General features: G+C 38.3%; 1 non-coding gene across 1 annotated transcript; it reads right to left on the bottom strand.

Moving 5' to 3' along the window:
• Positions 1-22,776: 22,776 nt before the first annotated feature.
• Positions 22,777-22,879, bottom strand: LOC129061162 (U6 spliceosomal RNA). The gene has a single exon (XR_008528112.1). It is a non-coding gene; the product is annotated as a U6 spliceosomal RNA (small nuclear RNA).
• Between the last annotated feature and the right edge of the window lie 4,039 nt (positions 22,880-26,918).

The raw sequence follows: 26,918 nt of genomic DNA, 5'->3' as shown, positions 1-26,918 counted from the left end.
TTCAGAAATTGAATTCTTCATTTCCTCTTGTCTCTTATTGATAGTTTCTATGTCCTTTTTCATGGTGATATAGTTTGCAGTAAGTTCCTCATAGTTTACCTGTAGCTTTTTGTAATTCTCTCTGAGCTCACTGAGCTCATTGAGCTTCCTTAGAACCATCGTTTTGAAGTCAATCTCTGATATTTTATTTGCCTCTATTTCATTTAGTTCTCTTTGTTGGAATTCTTCCTTTCCCTTCAAGTGGGGGGTGTTTCTATTATTTCCCATTATTTGTGAGACTCTTCTTTTTTGCTTCTGCTTCTTAAATTGATCTGTCTTGATTTACTGACTTTGTGGTGTGAACTTCTATGGTAGGAGACCGCTGGGTTTTTTCTTTCTTTCTTTCTGGATCTGCTTCTGATTATGTCAGATGTTGACCCTCTCTGACCTTAGGCAGTCTGTTTGAGACTTCCAGGAATCCACTGCCTGTGGTTGTCTCCTTCAGCTGTTAATCTAGTCATTCTGCACTCAGCAGGCCAGCTTAGAGACACCGTAAGATGAGGCGGAGTCCCTCCTGGGAGCCAGGTTATGGGCCCACTCATGCTGCTGCCACACAGGGGAGTGGTCTGCCTGAGCCAGATGGCTGCTGCCTTATGGAGAATGAGTCAGCACTGGGATCCTGCTGGCTACTCTCTCTGTTCTCTCCCCAACGCTTACATCTCCAGTCTCTCCTCAAGTGTTTCTAGACCTCTCTGTGCCCCATTTAGCCAGGGATCTACTATATGTGGCTGCCACTCTGTGCTCAGTTGTAAGGTTTTCGCACTACTGGGCTTTGGCAGAGCTTCGTGGGAGCAGGGCTCTTGGGTCTGCTCATATGGTTGTTGCTCAGGGGAATGGTCTGCCTGAGCAAGATGGTTGCTGCTGCACGGGGGTTGAGTCAACACCAGGATCCCCTCAGGCTACTCTCGCAGCTCTCTCCCCAAAGCCTCCTTCCCCAATCTTTCCTCAGATGTCTCCAGCCCACTCTGCCCCTGCTTTTGCTGGAGACCAGGGTAAGTGGCTGCATATAAAACTGTATGTGTTGGCCCTTTAAACAGCGCTTGCATCTCTAGCCACCCATCTCTGGCAGAGAGCAACCCTGCACCTTTTGCAGCTGGCTGTTATCCATGTACTTTTTGGGCTCTGGTGCTGTAGCCTGGAGATCCCCACTTATGATTTAGACCCCGCTTTTCTCAGGGAGATCCAGTTGGCCCTTTCAATATCCTTCTGGTGCTGCCACCCATGGGTGCTCAGCCCACCTTCTCGAGTCTCTACCACACTCATTACCAGTTAGGTTGTGCTAAAGCTGATTCTTCTGTCTGTCCGATGTAATAAGGCTCTTCTTTCGCTATTGTTCAGTTTTTTGTTCTAGGTGGTTTCTCCACAGTTTAGTTGTAATTCCAGGTTGGCCCTGGGAGGAGGTCAGTGTGACTTCTACTCACTCCTCCACCATCTTGATTCTCAATTGAAAATATTTCTAATTTCAATCATTTGTTTTTAAGACTTAAGAAAACTCTGGTTCTTAAAGCAATTTTGTAAAATATACTTTCATAACTAATACTGAGGCATTTATATTTTTCACCCTGTTTGATCCCTCTGGTATTTGGAAACACTTAATGAGTATTATCATTATTTTCATGGCATTTTTATGTTTGTTTGCATAAATCCAATAGGAATCTGATTTCTTCATAACGGGATGTATAAAGTCAGTTCCCAATTATGATTTTATTAACCAAGTCTTTTTCTGGACTGTCATGATCAAAAGAGTCATGCCTGGACTCTCAATGTCACCAGAAAGCCTTAACAAATTAATATTGACTCTGAAGCCAATAAAAGCCCCATGGTGTCCTGGCTGGTGTGGCTTACAGATTGAGTGCTGGCCTGCAAGCCAAAGAGTCACCAGTTTGATTCCCAGTCAGGGCACATGTCAGGGTTGTGGGCCAGGTCCCCAGTATGGGACACATGAGAGGCAACCACACATTGATGTTTCTTTCCCTCTCTTTCTCCCTTCCTTCCCTCTCTAGAAATAATAAAATATTTTTTTTTAAAGCCCCATAGAGAAATGGCCTGGTACCTTTCTTAGTCATGTGATTCATGGCAGTCTTACCAGGTAAGGAGTAGAGGTTGCTTTCCAGAAAGTTGTCAAGGGGAGAACCTCAAGACATTTTAGGGATCTCAAGAATTTGAGAAACTCACCCAAATCTGCAGATACTGCAGGCAAAACCTAATGACGATTGTGTGGCTTGGCCTTCAGGTCCAGAGAGGCTAATTAAAGCTCAATCTAGGGATGTTTTGTAACTTCCCAGTAAAGTAGAATTAAGAAAGCCCATATGATCAATTTCTATTCCTGTTTTGTTTATGCAAACAATCAGGCCAAATTGAAACTGGACTTAATGCAATAAATAATTTGGTCTTGATCTGGCTCTTTGATAAAAATGAGGGTTATTTTAAGAGAAAATTATGTTTCAATAAAATCTCATACATAATTATGGAAATTAGACTCTAATGCAGTGAATTATCTGTAAAATTTTATTTCTCACCTATGAACTAGAATGGATCCTGAATTTTTCTAGTTTTTCTCTCCAGAGACATTTAAACTACAGAAAAAGAAAATCTATCAGATTGCCATTACTTAATTTCATTACAGCAAAAGCCTTGCATTTGGAAGTCTCTTCTGACAATCTTGCAGATTCAAAAGCTAGTTTGTGATTTTCTGTGTTCATTAACCTTTGTGTTCTTTCTGTTTTCATACCTGCTTGCTTGTTTACACAGTATATAACTCACTTTAGAAGCTTGTCTGCATTGCCACCCCCTAAAAAGACTCTCACCAGTTTGGCAGAATGGATTTGTTGTCAGGATTAGATGGTTGAATTGGATGTAACCATTCCTTATCAAGATGAGGATCCTTCAGGTGTTCTATCCTATCCCTACATTAGAAGAATGAGCTAACAGCCTCTCTGTTCCAGTCTCAGATACCATTCCTTTACCTCTCTTAGATCAGGCAGGGACCTGGTTTCTCTGCCAAATACTTGAGGGTTGTCTGGTGGGGTAAAACAAGTCATGTCCTCCTTGACCTTCTCTACATCTTCCTTCTTCTCCTCCTCTTAGGGTATAGCCTATGCTGTGTTTATAGCATATGGATGCAACATGCCAATGCTCTCATCAGCCAGGGACTCCCCTGTCTGGAAGAACTAATGTGAAGATTGTGAAGCGGAGGAGCAATGTTGGGGTGGAGTGTGGGGTAGCTCAAGACATGGATCCTCCACCTCAGAGAACAAGTGGCTTCCTAGTCATCAGCCATAAGGAGCAAGGAAAACAGCCTATATCTTGAGTCCCAGCCTTCTCAAAGCCCCTGAGTTTATCACAACACTGTAGCATTTTCACATGCTATTGCAGCTCCCTCCCTGCTGCCCCTGATACTTTCCTAATTCTATAAGTAGCACTAAGGCTGGAGGCAGGTGCAGTCACTCTCACACCAATCCACCACCATTGGTGCACTCCCCCATAAAGTGAATAATAAACAGCACATTCACAGCATGTTCACATCTGCTGATCCTCTGGGTGTTTTTTTATGTAATATCATGAACACAAATGCTATGTACCTCTCTGGTTTAGAGCTCCTGTGTTAAATTATTCAACCTTAAAAAAGAATAAAATTCTGCTAGGTGTGACAGTATGGATGAACCTGGAAGGCATTGTGCTAAGTGAAATAAAGAGACACAGAAGAACAAATAGTGCATTATTCCACTTATATGGAGATAAGAGGGTAAAGCTCATGTTAAGTGTTAAAGCCACAGGTCTTTTTGTAAAGCAAAAACAAATATCTATAATAAAAAGATTTTAAAAGGCCTACATACAAATCCTGGATCCATTGTCTGTCCTTTGTTTAATACTAAGCAAGCTACTTAAACATTCTAAGCTCCTATTTTTTAATATGTAAAAGGGATAAATAATAACATATTCATAGATTAGTTTTCCATCTCTACTTTTGGTTCTGGATAATGGTGAACTGAAAAGAGAAAGAGGTTTTGAAATCACAGGAGTCTCCTTTTTAAAATCTGTCATTATTTTATGACACTAGCTCTGTCCTTAACTTTTCTAAGCCCATTTTCTCCACTGTAAAATGAGAATCATATCATTGTTCTGAGGACTTTTTAAATGCAACAATGTATAAACAACACTTCCTCTACTTTATGAAGCCATTTTGATTCCCAGCTAGAAATCATGACTCACTCTCTTGACAGATTCACTTTGATTATTACTGTACTAGTAATATTCCTTGAATTATTATTTCACACTTACTTAAAATTGTACACTAGGCCCCTTGAAAATATAGATCATTCATATTGGCCACTTCACAGAAGGTATAGCACACACAGTTGAAGATCAATAAATTTTAATGAATTAAAAGTACCTTCAATAGATTAGACCCTACCTCTACAAACTGACTAATCTTCTGAAACTACTGATACTGAATGTTACTGCCATATATTACTTAAATATTTTTAAAAAGAACAAAGGATTCCTGAGAAAATCTCAGACTGTGTACTAGACAAACCACAAATGTGTTAGATAAAAAGCACAGTGATATTTGCAACCCAGGTTTATCAACACAGTGAACTGGTTGATAATTACATGGGGCAAGCAATGACTGTTAGCTCTAGGTTGGTCAGTTCCTTCATGCAATACAACATGTCACAGACTCTTCAGGAGAGAATTGTAAAGAAGCATAAAGTTTCAGCTTCATTACAAAACTTCTGTATCTGTGAAGAAGCACCATCTCATGTCCATGCTTCAAGGAAGAGCAGTGATTTCAGAGTGGTGGGTTTTTACATGGGTGCCATTCACTGCCAATTAGGTCAGTCATCAGCAGGACAGACGATTCTCCAGAATACAATGAATTCAGAAGACCCTATTTGAGGAGACAAATAAACCCACCTTAAATATAACCAAGAGATATTTCCATTTGAGAGTAAAACCCAGTTCCGGCACTCTGATGACATGGTGACAGCATAGTTTTTCCTTCTGAGAAGTATAAGGCCCTTTTCTCAGAAATCTTGGAGAAAGCCAAAAGCAGTTCAATTAAAGTGTCTAAATGTGGTCATGTGGTATTTATAGCTCAGCAGGATAGCTCTGCAGGACCTAGAGAGCTCAGCTGTGCACTTGTCCCAGAGTAGTTCCTAAAGCTTCTGGGAAGCCATACATTGTACAGATCCCTGTAGTGAAACTCACTCCTTGTGCTCTCCCTTGATGTTAACAAGCAAACACTAGAGTACAGTGCAGAGTAAGAGAGGCTTTCCCTCTAATTTAAAAGACCATGATCTGTAATTTCAAAGCCCATCAAACAGTCCTATAAAAATATGAGCTATGCATAAAGTTATGGGATCTATATCCAAAAAAATAAGACACATTTAAATCAAACTCAGTTCATTCTTCCAGAAGTAAAATATTTGAAAGATCATTGCAACATCATTAGTTCACCACAGAGTGACAGCTCATACTACACTAAAATCTTCACCCAATTGTGTACATCAAAACATATATGATGCCCAAACACAATTTCATTGACAAGCTACATCAAATATTTTACATACTGTGATATGGGGATTTTATGTCACTTCCTAGAAAATTTTATGTTTTATAAAGGAATCTGGAGCAATTTTTATATAATCCTTGGAGTTTTCTTCAACTTATATTATTACATACTGAAGTAAATTGAAATATACTGAGGTTTTATGCCACTAAAATATTTTATTGTTTCCATAGCTGGAAATGGGGAAAGGAGATGGGAAAGAGAGTAGAGAATGAGCCTGTCAGGGGACAAAACAAATCCATTGTGGTTACAATGTTGCCATAATCAAGAAAACTCATTTAAGAGAGAGAACTTGAAGAAAAAGTTGCATATGTTTAGGAAAGACTGCATTCACAACAAATCAGGGTTAATTTCTCCTTTTAAAAATCTGTTAAAAATAAAGATGAGCTTCTTCATCCATGAAGCAGAAATAATAATTCCTCCACACATGTCAAAAAATTCTTTTGTCACATTAAAAATTTTGTGACATTCAAAAAAAGAGCTAACATATGTAGGAAGGGAAAAGCTTTGTAAAACAAAGGAGCATAAACGTGTAAGAAACAGCCATAATGGTCCTTCCCCATTGGTCAAAGACCAATGTGGGGATTTTCCCAGGTGCTATTTCTAATTCAATTCTACATCCAGAAGCTAGTGAAATGGCAAGAAGGTGGGCCTATGAACTAACTGGATATGCTGTAAGTAACATTTGGATTGGCTCCATTTATCATCTGACCACAGCCACAGTTGTATTTTGGGTGACTGGAAGTTAGCAACAACCTAGAACCAGTCTAGTCATTCCCAGAGGTCTGAGTATTTTTCCCCAGTGTACAGTCACTTCAATCGACTTATTCAGCCTTGAAGATACATTGACAGTTTATACCTATGGTGATGCTGCAGGATTCTTTTTCAAAAGAATTGCTCTTCCCTTCAATCAAAGAGTTCTGCATCTATAAACAGGCTCAGATCTGGAAAACTAGTGGAATCACATGACCTTCCTCAAGAATTTAGGATTTTCTGTTATATTCTAAGAAATACTCTTATATACTTCCCATTTATCTTATTATTGGAACACCATGATCAATTATTTTCATTTTTGACAATAAAATTTCTCTTTTTATCAGAGATTTTCTTTGCCTTTTTTAGAAATTCATATAATTAGAATCACACAACATAAGTATAATATGTAGAGAAAATATATTTGTGTTCTGTTGGGGCTTTCTGAACAAATTTTGCTGCAACATGGTGCCTGGGATAAGAATAAGTCACTTAGAAAGGCTAAGAGTTAGTCGTTATAAAGTAATTTATAGTTGTATGGCTAGAAGGTTGACTCAGCTCCAGAGGTATATGTCTACTTTGTGAAAGGAATGAAACTCAGATCTAGGGAGTCTCTGGATTCTGTCATTTTTACCAAATAATAATGGTTGTTTGGTTGTTTGTTTGTATGTTTGGTTGGTTGGTTGGTTGATTGGTTGGCTGATTGGTCTGTTTTAGAAGAGAGCTTAACTGGAGTAAAGCCCCCAAATCTTCTTATCCTTTTATGGATTGAGGCTAAAATTCACATTAAGCTTTTTTAACCTTAGTTGGATTGCTTGGCATCCACCTATATACATACACAGTTCAGAGGTGAGCCAGAGACTTGAAGAGAGTTTATAGGCAGAAGGTTAGTTATCAGCTCCCTGGCTCTCCTCTCTTTGGGGGGTGAAATTCCCTTTACTTCCTATCTTCTATGGTCAACCCAAAATCTATTCTCTGATGTTTCAAGTCAGTAAGACTGCATGTTTCTATCAGAGTTTCAGTCCTCCAGCACAATGCTGACAGGAGTCTGTACTCAAAGGGTCAACCAGCATCATTCCCTTCTTCAAATACTTGTTTTTAATACTTTGGAGAGTTCATACCTATTATATGTAGAAGAGTTGGCCCAACAGGAATTACTCTGCTATTCCTGGATAAAAAAGCATCTCCAAACTGAGTTTTTACAAGGCTGAGAAAAAAATAGCATATGTCAAATCTATTTTTTTATATCACTTGTGTGACAGATGGTGTTTTTCTAAATGACTGTAACAATATCTCCTTCATCCATCGTTTTTTCCAAAGTGACTTCAGCACTCCTCCTACCAAGGTTGCTTTCTATGTCCCCCATCCCCTTCAACCTGGATAGGGGCTTGTGTCCACTTTGACCAACAGAGGACTGTGGAAGTGACGTCAAATAACTTCAAGGCTAGGTCTTTACAAGGATACACATCCACATGGCTTCCCCTTCTTGGGATGTTAGCACTGGGGACTGAATCAGTCTAGAACCAGCACCTACCACCAAACAAATGAGTGAATGAGCATTTGGGTGGTATCACATTCCATATGACCCTGGACATTACACATTAGAGACAAGTTGGTCTTATTGTGTCTTCTCCAAATTACTGACCCACAGAACTCATGGTTGGTTTTGGCCTCTAGGTCTTGGAGTAATTTCTTACACAACAATAAATGACCACAAGAATTGAGTTGTTGGGATTATTCAGGTAGACACTGATGGTTCTGAGTTTTATTTGGATTGATATGGATTCTTAAAGAGTTGGCCCCTTTCTCTGTCACAATTCTCTCCTAGAGTTTCAAGTTAAGAAAATGAAGTTAAATTCCCCAGATAGAAGAGGGCTGCTCTTGCATGAAATGTGTCCTTCATTAGGACCTCCCACTCCTTGAAAATTTTAAGGGAGTTACCAATGAGTTGAACCTGAATTCTCTGTCTCCAAGAATCAATAATTTATTCTCATTTGGAGTACTTAGGAGTTCATTGTACAACTTCCTGGAATCTCATATATACAATGTCAATCTTTTACTCTATAGCCAGCATTACTTGAATTTTAAATAGCAAAATAGGACTCTTAGTAAAAATTTGATATGAATTTAGCAAATTCTATCAACCTTTGTCAAATAACAAAATGTGTATTAGGTAAATAATAGTGAATAACAATAATAAGGGTAAGTACACAGCTCTATCCATACCCAGGGGAATAAAATCCAAGTTACAATGATAAACTTCTTTTCTGGAAAAAAACAATCAGAGAATGGATCAACATCATGAGAATTATGTATAATCTGTTATACAAATATAGCTTAATGTGATGAAAGATTAAACTTTCATGCTACATTGCTTTATGATTTGCTTTGTATTTTCTTCAAAATTGTTGATATGCATAAGCTTTTCAAAAACAAATATGGCCTAAAATCTATCACATACAATTATAGAATGAAAATAAGAGAGGCAGACAGAGATAATGGCATATAATACCACCATGGTTAAGGTCAAACTCATTTATCACTAATGACAATATAAATTGGTACAACCCTTCTGGAGACCCATTTGGCAATGCCCATCGAGAGGAATAAAAATATTCATATCCAATGACTCCGTTATCCTACTGCTTGGACTTTCTCCTAAGAACACTAAAAGCATAAAAAAGCTATAAGCACAGTAAGGTTTTTATGTCATAAAATTTTAAGCTAAAAAAATGCCAATACAATCTAAATGATGAACAATTAAACAGTGATGTTAAAAAAAAACAGTGAATGCCTATATAGTTACTTAAAATAATAACTTTAAAGACTATTTAGCACCACAGAATATATTCTAGTTTCATGATAAACATTAAATAATTGAATAATGAAAAAAACTGCCACTATAAATAGTAAAAAAATAATATAAATGTACTGGAAAGGAAAAGATAAAAAGAAAATTATGTTAATTTTAGGAGGTGTATCTTCAGTTAATTGTACTTTTTAAAATTTAACATCCTTTAATTTGGAAAAAAATGTTGATTGTATAATAAGTGATAACAGACCCATATGCCTTAAAACATTGTTGCCATTTATTTAGATTTTGTCATCTCTGAGGGCATTAATAAAAACGTATGCTAGCCATTCTAACAAGTGTGAAGTGATAGCTCATTGTGATTTTGATTTGCAATTCCCTGATGATTAGTGATGGTGAACATCTTTTTATGTCCCTGTTGGTCATCTATATGTCTTCTTTAGAGAAATGTATATTCAGTGTCTCTGCTCAATTTTTTTATCAGATTGTTTGTTTTGTTAATGAGTGTATGAGTTCTTTATATATTTTGGATATTAACCCTTTATCAGTTATGCGACTTGCAAATATTTTATACTATTTCATAAGTTCCTTTTGATTTTGTTGATTGTTTCTTTTGCTGGGTAGAAGTGTTTTTGGCTTGATGTAGTGCCTGTTGAAGTGACTATTAACAAAGAGAAAGGTGGTAACAAGTGTTGGTGAGGATGTGGAGTAAAGGGAACTCTTGTGCACCACTAGTGGAAAAGTACATTGGTGCAGCCACTATGGAAAACAGTATGGAGGTTCCTCATAATTAAAAATAGAACTACCATATGATCCAACAATCCTATTTATGAATATATGTAGCCTGTCCAGAAAAGTCCAGCCATTGTTAATATAATGAGAATGGTTTGCATGGCATGGAATAGCCTGGCAGTCAAGAAGAGTGGACTGGAATGAGCATGTGTGAACAATGACAACTTCACTGTACTAGTCAGTAGGGGTGGTAGATGCCATTGAAAGAGCATGTGTACTGTGTTGTCCTTGCATTCAATATGACTGAGCAGATTTTGTGCTGGAGGAAGCGCCCCCAAAGAGGGAGAAGCAGGACATGGACAAGCCAGACGGTCCACAATTACAGCGCGGTCCGCAGAAATAGTGGATCCCTGGCTGAAGGGGTCTCAGAACTGCCGAGAGACCCCTGAAGAGAGACTGGAGAGAGAGGTGTTGGGGAAAGAACGGGAGGAAGAACCAGGGAGTTCAGACTCCTTCTCCTTTCGGTAGTCTCCACTGTGAGGGAACAGGGCACACCCCCAAAGAGCCAAAAGCTGAAAAGCACACAATAGACAGCCCAAAACCACCCAGTGCAGGTGCGCACACTCACGCCGAGTGGCCGGCGAGAGTTGGCAAATGTGTGTGTATGGACCCGCGCGGGCTGGCGAGGACTCCCTCAGGTTGGCACTGATGGGGCCAGCTAGGGAGTGTGCAGATCGGCTGGGGCAGGCATAAACCAACCTGCACAGGCCCCCGAGTGCAGGGTGGTCCGCAGAAATAGTGGATCCCAGGCCGAAGGGTTCACAGAGCTGCCCAGAGTCGCTGGGGGAGAGACTGGAGACAGGATTCACCTGATAATCCTGGAGCTGACTTCCTCCCATTTATGTAGTCTCCATTTGGTGAGGGCAGGCAACGCATCCAAAGAGCCAAAAGTGGGGAAAGCAAACAATAGAAGACCCTAAACTGACCAGTGCCGGGGTGCCCGCCAGCCTGGGGGTCCAGACAAGTATGCAAAGCTGCGAAGAAGGCCCCTGGGCTGGGGCAAGCACTCATGAGCCCAGGTGAGCGGGGGATCCTGCTGGGCCAGGAGCGCGGTCAAGAAGCAGGCGTGAGAGTGCAGAGTGATCCGCAGAAATAGTCGATCCCTGGCAGAAGGGGGTCACAGACCTGCCCAAAGCAGGAGTCACACAGACAGTAGACTCCTGGAAGGCTCAAACAAACGACCCAAGGTCATATAGGCTCAACAACTGACATCATCAGAGGCAGGCCCAGAAAGAAAAGTAAAGGAAAAAATACATAAATAAATAAAAAGACATGCCTACTACCATAGATGTTTAATCCACAAAGTCAGGAAAACAAGACAGATCTATTGAAGCAGAAGCAAAAATAAATAAATTAATTACTAATGGGAAGAAAAAGAAGTTCACCCCAAATGAGTGAAAAAGAGGAATCCCCACAGAGAGAGATAAATGAGATAGAGGGAAGAGAACTATCATATACTGAATTCAAAACAATGGCTCCAGGGAAGCTCAGTGAGCTCAGACAGCTTAAAGATACTTTGAGAAACTGCAGAGAAACTATCAGTATCTTACAGCAAACTATATCAACCTGTAAAAGCACATAGAAACTATCAAGAAGACACAAGAGGATATGAAGAACACCATTTCTGAATTGAAGAACACAGTAGAAGGAATCCAAAGCAGGCTGGATGAAGCCAAGGATCGAATCAATGAGACGGAGGATAAGGTAGAAAAAAGCTCCCAGAAAGAACAAGAAATGGAAAAAAGACTCAAGAGAAATGGAGAGGCATTTAGGGAAATGCAGGACAACCTGAAATGCAATAATATCCACATAATAGGGATACCAGAAGGAGAAGAAGAGGAGCAAGGGATAGAGAACCTCCTCGAAAAAGTAATGATGGAAAATTTCCCCAATTTGTGAAGAGAAAAGGTCTCATGGATCCAGGAGGCACAGAGGGCCCACTCAAGAGGGACCCAAGGAGGTCCACTCCAAGACACATCATCATTAAAATGGCAACTATCAAAGACAAAGAGAGAATGCTCAAGGCAGCAAGGGAAAGGAGAAAGTAACATACAAGGGGGCCCCAATATGTCTAGGAGCTGACTTCTCAACAGAAACACTACAAGCCAGAAGGGAATGGCAACAAATATTCCAAGTCATGAAAAGCAAGGGCCTACAACCAAGGCTGCTCTACCTAGCAAGGCTCTCAATTAAAATAGAAGGGGAAATAAGGAGTTTCCCAGACTAGAGAAGGCTAAAAGAATACATCTCTACCAAACCAGCATTCCAAGATATGCTAAAGGGACTAGTTTAAGAAGATGAAGGAAAAGAGTGAGAAAGAGAAAAACACAGATACAAAGAGAAAAAATGAATAGGTTTCTATCAGTAATAACTCTCCATGTAAATGGACTAAGTGCCCCAATCAAAAGACACAGGATAGCTGAATGGATATGAACTCATGACCCACACATATGCTGCCTGCAAGCTACCCACCTCAGAGCAAAAGACCTACACAGATTGAAAGTAAAGGGATGGAAAAAAATATTCCAAGCAAATGGGCAAGAGAAGAAAGCAGGAGTTGCAATACTTATATCAGACAAAATAGATTTCAAAACAAAGGCCATAAAAAGAGACCCAGAGGAACACTTTATAATACTTAAAGGAAGACTCTATCAAGAAGACATAAACATTATAAACTGATATGAACCCAACAGAGGGGCTCTCAAGTTTATAAGGAAAATCTTGGACGACTTTAAAAAAGATATAGACAGCAACACACTGATAGTAGGGGATTTCAACACCCCAATGTCAAAAATGGACAGATCTTCCAAACAAAACATCAATAAGGACATCGTGGAGCTGAATGACACACTGAACGAAAGAGACTTAACTGACATATATAGGACCTCACATCCCAAAGAAGAAAAATACATTCTTTTCAAATGCTCATGGCAGCTTTTCAAAGATAGACCACATGATAGGACACAAAGCAAACCTCAGCAAATTCAGAAAAATTGAAAAAACACCAAACATTCTTCAGACCACAAGGGCTTGATACTGGAAATCAACCTCAATGAGAAATTTCAAAAATGGGCTAACTCATGGAGAATGAACAGTAGACTATTAAACAATGAATGGGTCAATAATGAGATAAGAGAAGAAATCAAAAAATGTCTGGAAACAAATGAAAATGAACATACAAGAGTCCAAAACCTCTGGGACACAGCAAAGGCGGTCCTGAGAGGGAAGTTCATAGCAATACAGGCTTACCTAAAAAAGATAGAAACATTTCAAATAAAAGACCTAACACTACAACTTCAAGAACTGGATACAGAACAAATAAAACCCCAAGAAAGTAGAAGGAAGGAAATAGTCAAGATTAGAGTAGAACTGAATGACATAGAGACCAAAAGAACAATTCAAAGGATCAACCAATCCAGAAGCTGGTTCTTTGAAAAGATAAATAAAATCGACAAACCTTTAAGCAGACTCATCAAGAAAAAAAGGGGGAGGATCCAAATAAATGATATCAGATATGAGAGAGTAGAAATAACAACTGATACCACAGAAATACAAAGGAATGTCAGAAACTACTATGAACAATTATGTGCCAACAAATTTGAAAACCTGGATGAAATGGACAAATTTCTAGAAAAGTATAATCTTCTAAAACTGAAGGAAGAAGAAACACAAAGTTTGAACAGACCGATAACAGCTGGGAAAATTGAAGCAGTAATCAAGAAACTCCCAACACACAAAAGCCCAGGGCCAGATGGTTTCACAGGAGAATTTTACAAAACATTTAAGGAAGAGCTAACCCCTGTCCTTCTCAGACTATTCCAAACAGCCCTAGATGAGGGAAGACTCCCAGGCTCTTTTTATGAGGCTAGCTTCACCCTAATCCCAAAACCAGATAAAGACCCTAAAAAGAAAGAAAACTAAGAGCCAATTTCACTGATGAACATAGATGTTAAAATCCTCAACAAAATATTTGCAAACTGCATCCAGCAATACATTAAAAAGATTATCCATCATAATCAAGAGGGATTCATCCCAGGCATGCAGGGATGGTTCAATATATGCAAGTCAATAAACATAATACATCACATAAATAAAAGAAAAGACAAAAACCACATGATCATCTCAATAGATGCAGAAAAAGCATTCTTTAAGGTACAGCACCCATTTATGATCAAAACACTCAGCAAAATGGGAATAAATGGGGCATTCCTCAACATAATAAAGACTATATATGAAAAACCTACAGCCAACATCATACTCAATGGGCAAAAACTGAAAGCTTTCCCACTAAAATCGGGAACACAGTGAGGATGTCCGCTTTCACCACTTCTTTTCAACATCATATTGGAAGTCCTAGCCACAGCAGTCAGAAAAGAAAAAGAAATAAAAGGCATCCAAATAGGAAAGGAGAAAGTAAAACTATCATTGTTTGCAGATGACATGATAGTGTACATAGAAAACCCTGTAGACTCTACCAAAAAACTACTCAACCTAATAAGTGAAGCAGGATACAAAGTTGATATTCAGAAATCAAAGGCATTTTTGTACACCAGCAATGAAATAGAAGAAGAAGAAATCAGAAAATAAATACCATTCGATATAGCAACAAGAAAAATAAAGTACCTAGGAATAAATTTAACCAAGAACGTAAAGACCTGTACGCAGAAAACTATACAACATTGAAGAAAGAAATTAAGGAAGACACAAATAAATGGAAGCGTATACTGTGCTCATGGATTGGAAGAATTAATATCATCAAAATGTCCATACTACCCAAAGCAATTTATAGCTTCAACGCAATCCCTATTAAGGTACCAACGACATATTTCACAGAAATAGAACAGACATTTTCAAAATTTATATGGAACCATAAATGACCCCAAATAGCCACAGTAATTTTGAGAAAGAAAAACAAAGTAGGAGGGATCACAATACCAGACATCAAACTCTACTACAAAGCCACTATACTCAAAACAATCTGGTACTGGCACAAGAACAGACCCATAGACCAGTGAAACAAAATAGAAAGCCCAGGAGTAAGCCCAGGTCTATATGGGCAACAAATATTTGACAAAGGGGGCAGAAGCATAAAATGGAGCAATAATAGCCTCTTCAATAAATGATGTTGGGAGAGCTGGATGGCTACATGCGAAAAATTGAAATTGGATCATCAGCTGACACCATCCACAAAAATAAACTCTAGATGGATAAAAGACTTAAATATAAGTTGCAACACCATAAAAGTCCTAGAGGAGAACATTGGCAGGAAACTCTCAGATATCCCACGCAGCAATTTTTTCACTAGTATGTCTCCTAAAACAAGGGACATAAAGGAAAGAATAAACAAGTCAGACCTCATCAAAATAAGAAGCTTCTGCATGGCAAAAGAAAACACCAGCAAAATGAAAAGGGAGCCAACCATATGGGAAAATACATCAGATAGAGGTTTGATCTCCAAAATATATAAAGAACTCACTTGACTCCACTCCAAGAAGACAAATGATCCAATCAAAAAATGGGCAAAGGACCTGGGCAGATGCTTTTCCAAGGAAGAGATACAGAGAGCCCAGAGACATTTGAAAGGATGTTCGGCATCACTAGCCATCAGAGAAATGCAGATCAAAACCACAATGAGATACACTTTACACCAGACAGAATGGCCATCATAAACAGATCAACAAACAGCAGGTGCTGGCGAGGCTGTGGAGGAAAGGGAACATTAGTACACTGTTGGTGGGAATGCAGACTGGTGCAGCCATTGTGGAAAGCAGTGTGGAATTTCCTCAACAAGCTGAAAATGGAACTGCCTTTTGATCCAGTGATTCCCCTGCTGGGACTATACCCTAAGAATTCCAAAATGCCGATTCAAAAGAACCTATGCACCCCAATGTTCATAGCAGCACAATTTACAATAGCCAAGTGTTGGAAGCAACCTAAATGCCTGTCAGTAGATGATTGGATCAAAAAATCATAGTACATTTACACAATGGAAAACTGTGCACCAGAAAGAGAAAAAAGAACTACTACCCTTCAAGACATCATGGATGGAACTAGAGAGCATTATGCTAAGCAAAATAAGCCAGGGTGAAAGTCAAATACCATATGATCTCACCTATAAGCGGAACCTAACCAACTATACAAAAATGCAAGGAAAATAAGATCGGCAACACTGGAAGGAAAAGAAACGAACGGAGACAAGAGGGATGGATGGATGCAGGGACAGGGGAAAAGGATGGGAAGGGGAGGGTCAGGGAACGTGTATCAAGGTCTCATGCACAAAACCAAAGGGGAAGGATTGAGGAAGGGAAGGGGGAGGGGGCAAGGGAAGGTGGTGGGGGGAAGGCAGAGACAAATGTATTTGTGAAAATAAAGAAAATAAATTAAATTAAAAAAATAAAATCAGTAAACATATCATTGGATGAGGATTAAAAAAATGTAAAAAAAATAAAATGAGCAAGTAGAGCAACAAATCTACAACAAATTTTGCATTAAGCTTGAACATTCCTCCATGGAAACTATTCAGATGAGTCCAAAGACCACAGCAATGGGCAACTGGTGATCGGCAGCTTCTTCATGATAATACATCCACTCATGAATCATATCTTGTGCAGAGTGTTTTGACAAAACATCAAATCACCAAGGACCCTCAGCTTGCCTGCAGCCAAGGCTTCATGCTCTATGACTTCTGGCTTTTCCCAAAACTAAAATAACTTTTGGAAGGGAAGAGATTTCAGATCATTGATGAGAATCAGAAAAATACAAGGAGCAGTTGATGGCGATTGGAAGAACTGTATGAGGTCCCCAGGTGGCTGCTTTGAAGGGGACTGAGGTATCATTGTCTTATGTACAATATATCTTGTATCCTTTTCAATAAATGTCTATTTTTCATATTACATGGCTGGGTACCTCCTGAGCAGACCTCACATATCCAAAGGAAATGAAAGTAGAATATCAAAGAGATATTTGTACTCTCATGTTTAATGCAGCAATATTCACAATAGATACAGAAGCAATCCTAGTGCCTATCAATGAAAGAATAAAGAGATCTATATGCTCCTTAAAAAACTCAAAATAGGAAAACTGAAAGATCAATAGAGTATTGATTTGAACATTTTGTATGACACTGAGAGTGACAAAGAAGATATCATTAGATTCTTTGCAGATTCTAGTTAAATAAAATTCATCAGCCTGACCTTATAATAAAGTTAAACTAGTTCAGAACATTCCTTCTTGGTCTCATAAAAACTCTGTCCCCAAAGTGCAACTATGTACTTCTGATGATGTTTATAATGACAGTAGAGTGGGCATACATTTCGAGGAAAAAAAAAATCTGACATTTAAATTATAATCTTCTGGGAACCACTCTGTAAAGTATATGTTTGTCTAACCATTATACTGTACATGAAACTAATACAGAATATACTGAATGTAAACTGTAATTTAAAAATTAAAAATAAAGAAATAGGAAAAAAGCAGGAAATCTAAAAAATATATATCTTTCCAAATTTTGAAAGTGTAATTTAGAGAATCAAAGAAATAGGTCAAGGTTCAGGTGGTATAGGGAATTCAAAAGAAGCCCCTTTAAAGAATAACTACTTTTGCTTTCTCTCAGGAGCAGATTTCAAGGGACTAATCTCTGTGTTTCTGATATTGTTTTTTAAATATTTGGAAAGGTAAAAGTCACTGGCAAAACACATCCCATCCAGAATGCCTTGCAATTATTTACAGAATTCATGTGACTTTCTAACATGCCTCTGGAGCATATTATAAATTTCAGCCAAGAAAATGATGAGGAAAAGTAAGTGAATTTTTAATATCAGGATTTTATCAAAATGCTTTAATTTGTGTTTAATTGCCAGAGGCTGAGTGCCATGCAGATGTCTATAATTAGCAAAATGCTAAAATATTCTAAAAGCCGACAGGAGGTCAAGTGCAGGAATGGAAGTTGCTGTCCTTCCTGACTTATATCTATATGGCTCTCTTGAAAGTGTCACCTTTGGCTCTTGTGCATTCAGGCATGTCTGAAGCTAAACAGTGAAAACATAAGCAAACTGGTTCAAAATTGGAATAGGCTGGCCAAATTTAAATATGCTCTCAAGCTTGCCAGGATGAGAAGGAAAGAGTACATTGTAACCTTAATATCAGGTCAGTTTTAATTCATGTTATAAAACAATAAATAAGGCAAAAGGTTATGTATATATAGCAAAGGTATATGTGGATATTCAACAGCATGAGGTCTATGCCCTTAACTCCATGCTGTTTAAGGATCAACAGCAATGTTAAAAGGAGACGTTCACAGTGAAAATTTTAAAAAGACTGACAATGCACCAAAAGATGTAGCAGCAATATTATATGATTTACAAAGAAATCACAAAAGTAGAATTTTATTCACCTCTCAGTCCTTAACACATCAAAAAGGAGAAAAAGCAACAATATCGAAGACCTAAATGACATAATAACGTAGGGCTAAATAAATATAGATCAAACTGTGTTCCCTGAAATGAAAACCACAACCTATATTTACATAGAACCATCATAAAATGATCATTAGGCCATAATGAAAATCATAATTTAAAAATGCTAAAATGACAGGCAATATTCAGTGATCAAATTGCAAAAACTAAAATTAATAATAAAAATAGAAATACACTTGTAATTGGGTGACTTTGTATAAGTTACCTAACTTTTAGAACCTCACTTGTGTCAATGCAAAATGCAAATAAAAACAGAAATCACAGGGTCATTTTGAAAATGTTAAAAATTTTAAGATATTATACAAGTATAAAGTATTATCTGAGCATGGTCATCTTTCTTCTCACACTTGAGATGTGACTCAATTTGGCACCTGCAAAGATTTGAACAATTAGGTCTACACTGTCCACATGTGGCTATTTCATTTAATTAAATTAAAATTTTAGTTCTTCAAGGCTAGTTTCCGTCTTTGTGAACAATTCTATTGGGTGGTGCTGGAAGAATTAATCAAATAGCTAGAAGTTCATGAGAATTATTAAGTTTTTCTTCAGCAAATTAACAGGGTCCTTCTAGTGAGAGTCACAGAGAAATTTTATTTGCTCTTCACTTCCTAATTATACCAAAAGGTCATCCTCTTACTTAATCTAGTCCAAATATATTAAGGTGATAATTGAACATGATGAGTAAGCTGTGCATACTAATTGTCTCTAATTTAGTTTAATTCTGATTACTTAAATCTATAATAGCTATGCACCTACATAGTGTCACAAGTCAACTTGATATGCCTCATTCTTCATTAGGAAAATGCATTTTCAGTTGTCATTTTATGTGAACGCAGAGGATTTAGACCATGAGTGGTTCTTTTAATGTTCAAAAGTATACCAACTGATGGCTGCCCGAGGGAAGGAAGGGAAAAGATGAAGAGGAATGAGGTGCAAACTTCCAGTTACAAAAACAATGATCTACAGGATGTGGTGTACAGCATGACTATAATCAATAATATTGTGATAACTTTGCACAGTGACAGATGGGTACTAGACTTATCATGGTGATCACATGCATATATGTTGAATCACTACTTCGTACATCTGAAATTAATATAATATTGTGTGCAATTATACTTCAATAAAAAACAATTTAAGTATGACAAGTGTGAACCCTAAACAAATTTCATCTGAAGGGGACTTATAACCTTCGCTCCAAGTTTTCCAATGAAACAGAGCATTTCACTGTGGTAAGCTTTGAGTCAATAATAATAAGTACATCAAATGCTATTACATTTCTCCATTGGTTTGGTATATTGGATTGGCCAAAAAGTTCATTTAATTTTTTCCAAATAATTGTTCTAATAGTGCTTAATTGTCTTTAACTTCATTCAAAATAATTTTTGCTAGATTGTATTGTGACATCTGCCGTATCAGCATGCATTTTTTAAAAACATCAAAATTGGTGAATTTCTGTGCAGCCATTTTAATATTAAAGGTGGAAGAAGATATGTAACATTTTCAGCTTATTATGCTTTATTATTTCAAGAAAGGTAAAAATGCAACTGAAATGAAAAAAAGATTTGTGCAGTGTACAGAGGAGGTGCTATAACTGATCAAACGTGTCAAGGGTGGTTTGTGAAGTTTCTTGGTACTATTGAAATTATGGCCAAATAATTCTTTGCTGTGGGGCTGTCTTCTGCACTGAAAGATGTTTAACAGTGCCCCTGACCTCTACTCATGAGAAGCCAACAGTGGGAGATAGTCAACATATGCAAAATATCCAAATCAATTAAGTTATTGGTGAAAATGAAAAATGTATCTTTTATTTTACAGAAAAAAACTAAACAGACTTTTTGGCCAACCCCAAAATCCCAAAGCCCATTTGAGTACTATGGGCCCAGGGTTTGAAAAGATGAGACCAAGCAAAGTGATTCCATATTACAGAACCTCAAAGCCCACTGTGTGCATATGGTTCAGAGGTAGACATGCAGTCTCAGATCACAGAGGAGTGCATGTGGCCAGCAGAGTGTGGCAAGGGGTGTAGATCGCTGGTACCATGATATGGGAGCCCATGGAAAGAGTAACCCTTGAAGCTCATCGAAGAAGTCAGAGCATGGCACTAAGCTCTTTCCAGCTTAGCTTCCTTAGTCTCAGAATGAAGTGCTCTTTTGTTTTTTAATGCTATCTTTTTCAGTGTACAAATTCCATAGCACACTGGTGGACTCACATGGCTTCTGTGATGTGAGCTGAGCTGCAGCAGAGAAGACCTTCCACACACTGTGCTCAGAAGAGCTGCTGGAGTATTCCACCTGCCTCCATCATCATCTGCTGCCTCCCCCAGGCTGTGGCTGAGAGTCTTTCTGAGGCCTGGGAAGCACCATCACCTCTATCTCCTATTCCTCTTCTTTCCACTGAAGGTCCCTAGATGTAGATGTTAAATCCAGGCCATTGACTGAGAACATTAAGAATGGGATTCATGTCCCTTCCAGACATTCAGGGAAGAGAGGAAGACACAGTAATCAAAATAGGAAAGGCTGCTGTCTAGACTCAGCAATTCCACACTTAGGTATGGAATTAGAAACTCTGACACATGTATTCGAAGAGACAACTTTGAGAATGTTTATAACAAAATAATTTATAAGAGCAAACCACTGGAATAGCCCCAATTGTCCATCACCTGGAAAATTGATCAATTATAGTGTGCTGTGGGACACCACTCAGCAATGACAGCTATACACACTGGAAGGATGAATCTCACTGTTGAATACTAAAAGCAAGTCTCATAAGAACACCAGTGCCATATTTTCATTTAGAGAACAGTTGAAAAGCAAGCCCAAATTATTTTAGGGAATCTTCTTGGTGAAATTGGAGGGACACAATTATCTCTATGACAGAAAGGAGACGGACATTAAAAGAGTTGTATCAGAATTTCAATAGTGTAGGGATGGTCCTGTCCCATAAGCAAGGTGGTGGTCCAAATATTTTTTAATATTTTCACATGTTGACATATTTGAAATCATGAAGATCTTAAGAGATATAGTTCTTTTTTAAATTAATTTATTTATTTTTCCAAACACATTTGTCTCTGCCTTCCCCCCCTCACTTTCTACTGTCGCCTCCTCCCTCTCCTTCCCTCAATCTTTCCCCACTTTGGCTTTGTCCATGAGTCCTTGATATATGTTCCTTGACTTGCCCCTTCCCTTCCTTTTCCCCCACCCACCCCTCCTTCCTTTCCTCTTGTCTCTGTTGATTTCTTTTCCTTTCAGTGTTGCTGGTCTTGTTTTCCTTCCATCTTTGTATTGTTGGTTAGGTTCTGCTTATAGGTGAGATCATATGGTATTTGTCTTTTGCCCCCTGGCTTCTTTTGTTTAGCATAATGCTCTCTAGTTCCATCCATGCTGTCTTGAAGGGTAGTAGTTCTTTTTTTCTTTCTGCTGCATAGGATTCCATTGTGTAAATGTACCATGATTTTTTGATAAATGCCACTGATGGGCATTTAGGCTGCTTCTAGCACTTGGCTATTGTAAATTGTGCTGCTATGAACATTGGGGTGCATAGGTTCTTTTGAATCGGCATTTTGGAATTCTTAGGGTATAGTCCCAGCAGGGGAATCACTGGATCAAAAGGCAGTTCCATTTTCAGCTTGTTGAGGAAATTCCACACTGCTTTCCACAATGGCTGCACCAGTCTGCATTCCCACCAACAGTGTATTAGTGTTCCCTTTTCTCCACAGCCTCGCCAGCACCTGCTGTTTGTTGATCTGTTCATGATGGCCATTCTGTCTGGTGTAAAGTGTATCTCATTGTGGTTTTGATCTGCATTTCTCTGATGGCTAGTGATGCCGAACATCCTTTCAAATGTCTCTGGGCCCTCTGTATCTCCTCCTTGGAAAAGTGTCTGCCCAGGTCCTTTGCCCGTTTTTTGATTGGATCATTTGTCTTCTTGGAGTGGAGTCAAGTGAGTTCTTTATATATTTTGGAGATCAAACCTCTATCTGATGTATTTTCCCATATGGTTGGCTCCCTTTTCATTTTGCTGGTGTTTTCTTTTTCCATGCAGAAGCTTCTTATTTTGATGAGGTCCGACTTGTTTATTCTTTCCTTTATGTCCCTTGTTTTAGGAGACATATTGGAAAAGAATTGCTGCGTGGGATATCTGAGAGTTCCCTGCCAATGTTCTCCTCTAGGACTTTTATGGTGTTGCAACTTATATTTAAGTCTTTTATCCATCTAGAGTTTATTTTTGTGGATGGTGTCAGCTGATGATCAAATTTCAATTTTTTGCACATAGCTGTCCAGCTCTCCCAACAGCATTTGTTGAAGAGGTTGTTATTACTCCACTTTATGCTTAAAAGTATGGAATGCTTCATGAATTTGCATGTCATCCTTGCACAGGGGCCATGCTAATCTTCTCTGTATCGTTCCAATTTTAGTATGTGCTTCCAAAGCGAGCACAGATAGTTTTTATTGTCACAGAAATCTTAACCAATGTCTTCTAAGCAACATTTCACCTTTTCTAATATTCACAGTATGTCAAAAATCACAGCCTGAAAAATATTCTCATTAAGCATAAAGTGAAAATTCAAACTGACAAGAAAAAATGTGCCTATAGGTCATTGTCTTACATTTTCATTTCAACTGAAACATCTGTATTTATTGCAATAAATGCTGAACATACCACATCTCACATTACAAGGACCACCAAAAATATTTCCAAGTTGTCTATAGCCTGGGATAGAAATTTAAGGGTAATCTTCAAAGATACTTTATTCTTTTAGCATAAATATGTAAATAAGTAGTTGAAATATGGCTCATAGTTCTGTCATACTTACTAAAAGTCTAAGTTTAATAAAAGATTTCTGAGCATAGGGTGCACGTATTTTCTAGGAAAATAAAAACCCAATGACATCAGCTAAAGGTCTCTCTTTCAGAGCTGCACACATGGCCCATCAGGTGTGAGGCAACCTCTGTACTCCTGAGAACTTTCATTTTCTTGGCCACGATCCCCACATAACAACCGAGCTCTTCTATAAAATATGAATAAAATAACTTCCTCCAACAGCTGTTCTGCACACCAGGATTAAGGAAAAATGAAGAGCAAAAAGCCTTTATGTTTTTAGCTCCAAGCCAATGAATAGCTTAATGTCAACAAGATAAGCTCAAGTCTTATTCCATGTAAAATCAGTTTTATTACAAAGACACATTCTCCGGTATTTTTAGGTCCTCTTTTCAATTATGGGGAAGATCCTTAGCATAGTGGAAAGAAATTCTTTGTACATCCTCAGGGAAAAAGAAGAGAGGATACTATTGGGAAAATACACATGAGAGAAAAGAGAGCTATGGATTTTCTTTGTAGATATATAAGGAAAAAATAAACCAGAAGCAAAATCTATTGCTAACTCACTAAGAAACAGTCTGTTGAACTGCTGAAATAAACAAATTATTTTTTATTTTTGTAAAAGAATTTTTTATTTCTATTTATAAATAACTTAGATATAAATCTGACCCTATCCCTGCCTCCCCTAAATGCAGTTATAGTAGGTAAATGTATAGGCAGGTGTTAAATTTCAAAACCAATCTATTTCAAAGTCATAGGGAGGATAATTGTTAAAAAATAAATAAATTGTTAGGCCTTGTTTATAAGAAACAGTGTGGTCACCCATAAAAAGAATAACGTTGCATGGAAATCAGGCAGACAGAATGCCAGCCACGTGACAAGGCTCATGTTAGCCAGGAAATGTCTGTTAACTAGATTTTACAGAAAGAACTAGAATATTGCATAGGAAGTGAACAGTCCCTCCAAACTCAACACAACTTCAGGAAAAGATTATCCCACCACCTCTAAGAAGGTGTTTATTGATCATTTTTCTTTTGTGCACCCTTAACAAGACTCAACCACTCTCTCTGCCTCCAACCCTCTTACCCTGTGCACTATCCACCCCCTTCAGCTGGCTCCCACCCTCACAGTTTCCACTTGAACCTTTCATCATATTTCCACACTGCCCTCCTTTCAGACGTAAGCCCCAAGACAAAACTGATACCAAATCACCAACTGTCTTCCTGCATAAATATTAAGCTTTCACTAGCCAAAGTCTCACACCAGGACAACTTATAGGGTTCTAGCCAGGCTATTGCCTTGTTACCCTCACATCAAGTGCCCTGTCTGGGTCAATTCAGCTATGGATTGGGCAATGTCACATGACAGATGCTATCAGCCCTACACATAGGCCACCTTTCAGAAATCGGTTTTGAAATTTCGCAGCTCACCTTTACATGGCATGAGGTCAGGTCTGAGCACTGGGGTACATACCACATATACAACATCCTCTATCACAGCGTCCCTTACCCTGGAGTTTCCTGGGACTCATCATACAAAACTCCAATTAGCTTTTAAGGCTTAATTCTAAACTGGATTTTTCTTCTTTTAATATTTTAACTCAAATTTTTTATCCATTCATCCACTGATAGGCACTAAGACTGTTTCCAAATCTTGGCTATCATAATAAATAGTGCTGCTATAAACATAAGGGTGCATATATTTTTGGATTGGTATTTCAAGATCTTTGGATGAAAAAGCTATGGTATACTTACATAGTGGAATACCATGCAGCAGTGAAAAAGAGGAAATTCTTTCATTTTGCAACAGCATAGATGGACCTGGAGAAATTTATGCTAAGTGAAATGAGCCAATCAGTGAAAGACAAATACCATATAATCTCACTTATATGCAGAATCTGATGAACACAATGAACTAACAAGCAAAATAGTAATAGAAGCCTAAATACCTAGAAGAGACTGACAGGTGCCAGAAAGCCGGGGGAGGGTGGGCAAAAGGGATGAAAAATAGTGAAGGGATTAACCAAAGAACATTTATGCACAACCCACAGACACAGACAACAATGTGGGGATTGGCTTGGGGTGGGGAGAAGATGGGACTGAGTGAGGAAGGGGAAGGGGAGAAGAGTGGGAACAACTGTAACAGCTTAATAATAAAAACAATTTTTTTAATATTTTAACCCAGGTCTACTGAGCATCTATGTTAAATCAAGTAGTATACAAGGTATTAGGCATGAGGAATAAAAAATAAAATATTCTAACATATGATATATTACAAGAACAACAAAAAACTTGAAAGAAAAAGACAAAGGGAAAAGTACCAAGTGTAAAGGGGGTAGTGTAGGTGATCGAGAGGAGGTCACATGTTAGAGTCTTGGGTTCAAATTCCAGCTCTGAAATTTCCTAGCTGTGGATTTTGGACAAAGTTGCTTGATGTCTCCAAACTTCAATATCTTTTCTAGAAAACAAGTATGAGATCTGTCCAGAATAAATCCAGCCATATACTATGAAAAATAGAGACATTTATTGAAGAAGACACAAAGTACAAGAAACATTGTACATAAGACAACGATGCCTCAGTCCCCTTCAAAGTAGGCAACTTGGGACCTCACACAGCTCTCCGAGTATCTCTTTCACTGTTCAAAACACTCTGTAAAATCTTTTGTTGGAATCACCTTCCAAAACGTGGGTCACCTTCAAAAGATTCTTGACCACCTTTGAAACATTTGTGCCACACTTTTATTTGTGCTACCCTCATTGCATTGTCCCCAAAAGCCTTCTGAATAATCTGAATAGTTTCTGCAGAAGAATGTTCAAGCTTAATGCAAAATTTGATGCAGACTTCTTGTTCTACACACTCAGTCATTTTAAATACAATGGCCACACTGTATGTGTGCTCACTCAATGGCATCTACTGCTCCCACTGACTAGTATAATGAAGTTGTCGTTGTTTACATATGGGCATTCCAGTCCACACTCCTTGGCTGCCAGGTTACATTGATGTAGTGCAAACTATTCTCGTTACATTAACAATGGCTAGGTTTTTTCCAGACAGTCCTTGTATAATAATAGACCTACTGCAGGAATTCCCAGCATCTGTTCTTCAATGCCTAGATGAGTACACACACACACACACACACACACACACACACACACACACACATCCTTAGCACTTGCCATTATGATATCCTGGGATATCACATTCATCTAGAATTTTTAAATTATATTTTATAATATGGGAAAATGTCTTAGTTCTTGAACAGGTCCAAAGGGATCATGGGGAAATGTCTCAGCAAAACACAAAAATCCCTTCTTTTCTTTGGACAATACTTTCTTCTTTGCTGCCTGTATCCTATGCCCACTGTGGGCCAGTCCATAAGTGAGTGTCTCAGCCAATCCCCACCCTTCTGTGCAGCATGAAGTCCATAGAGGGGGTTATTTCACCCTCCATTCTGCTTAGCAACAATTTCAGGAACACTCAGCAAATGCTCAGACCTGTAGTCGGTAAGTACTCAGGATCTATTCAGAGTGTGTGACAGAAATTCCATTTCTCCTTGACATTCCCTGGTCCTTTTATAGTTTTGTTAAAGCATGTTCTAGTTCTAGAGAATGAAACGCAAACAACAGTGACATGTGTAACTTCTGGGCTGAGGTCA

The sequence above is a fragment of the Pteronotus mesoamericanus genome, unplaced genomic scaffold (genome assembly GCF_021234165.1).
Source record: "Pteronotus mesoamericanus isolate MK-2021 breed Mesoamerican mustached bat unplaced genomic scaffold, CSHL_Meso_final scaffold_54, whole genome shotgun sequence".
In the NCBI taxonomy this organism is placed as follows: domain Eukaryota; kingdom Metazoa; phylum Chordata; class Mammalia; order Chiroptera; family Mormoopidae; genus Pteronotus; species Pteronotus mesoamericanus.
The sequence above is the reverse complement of the archived record's forward strand: the minus strand, read 5'-3'. Positions and strand labels throughout refer to the sequence as shown.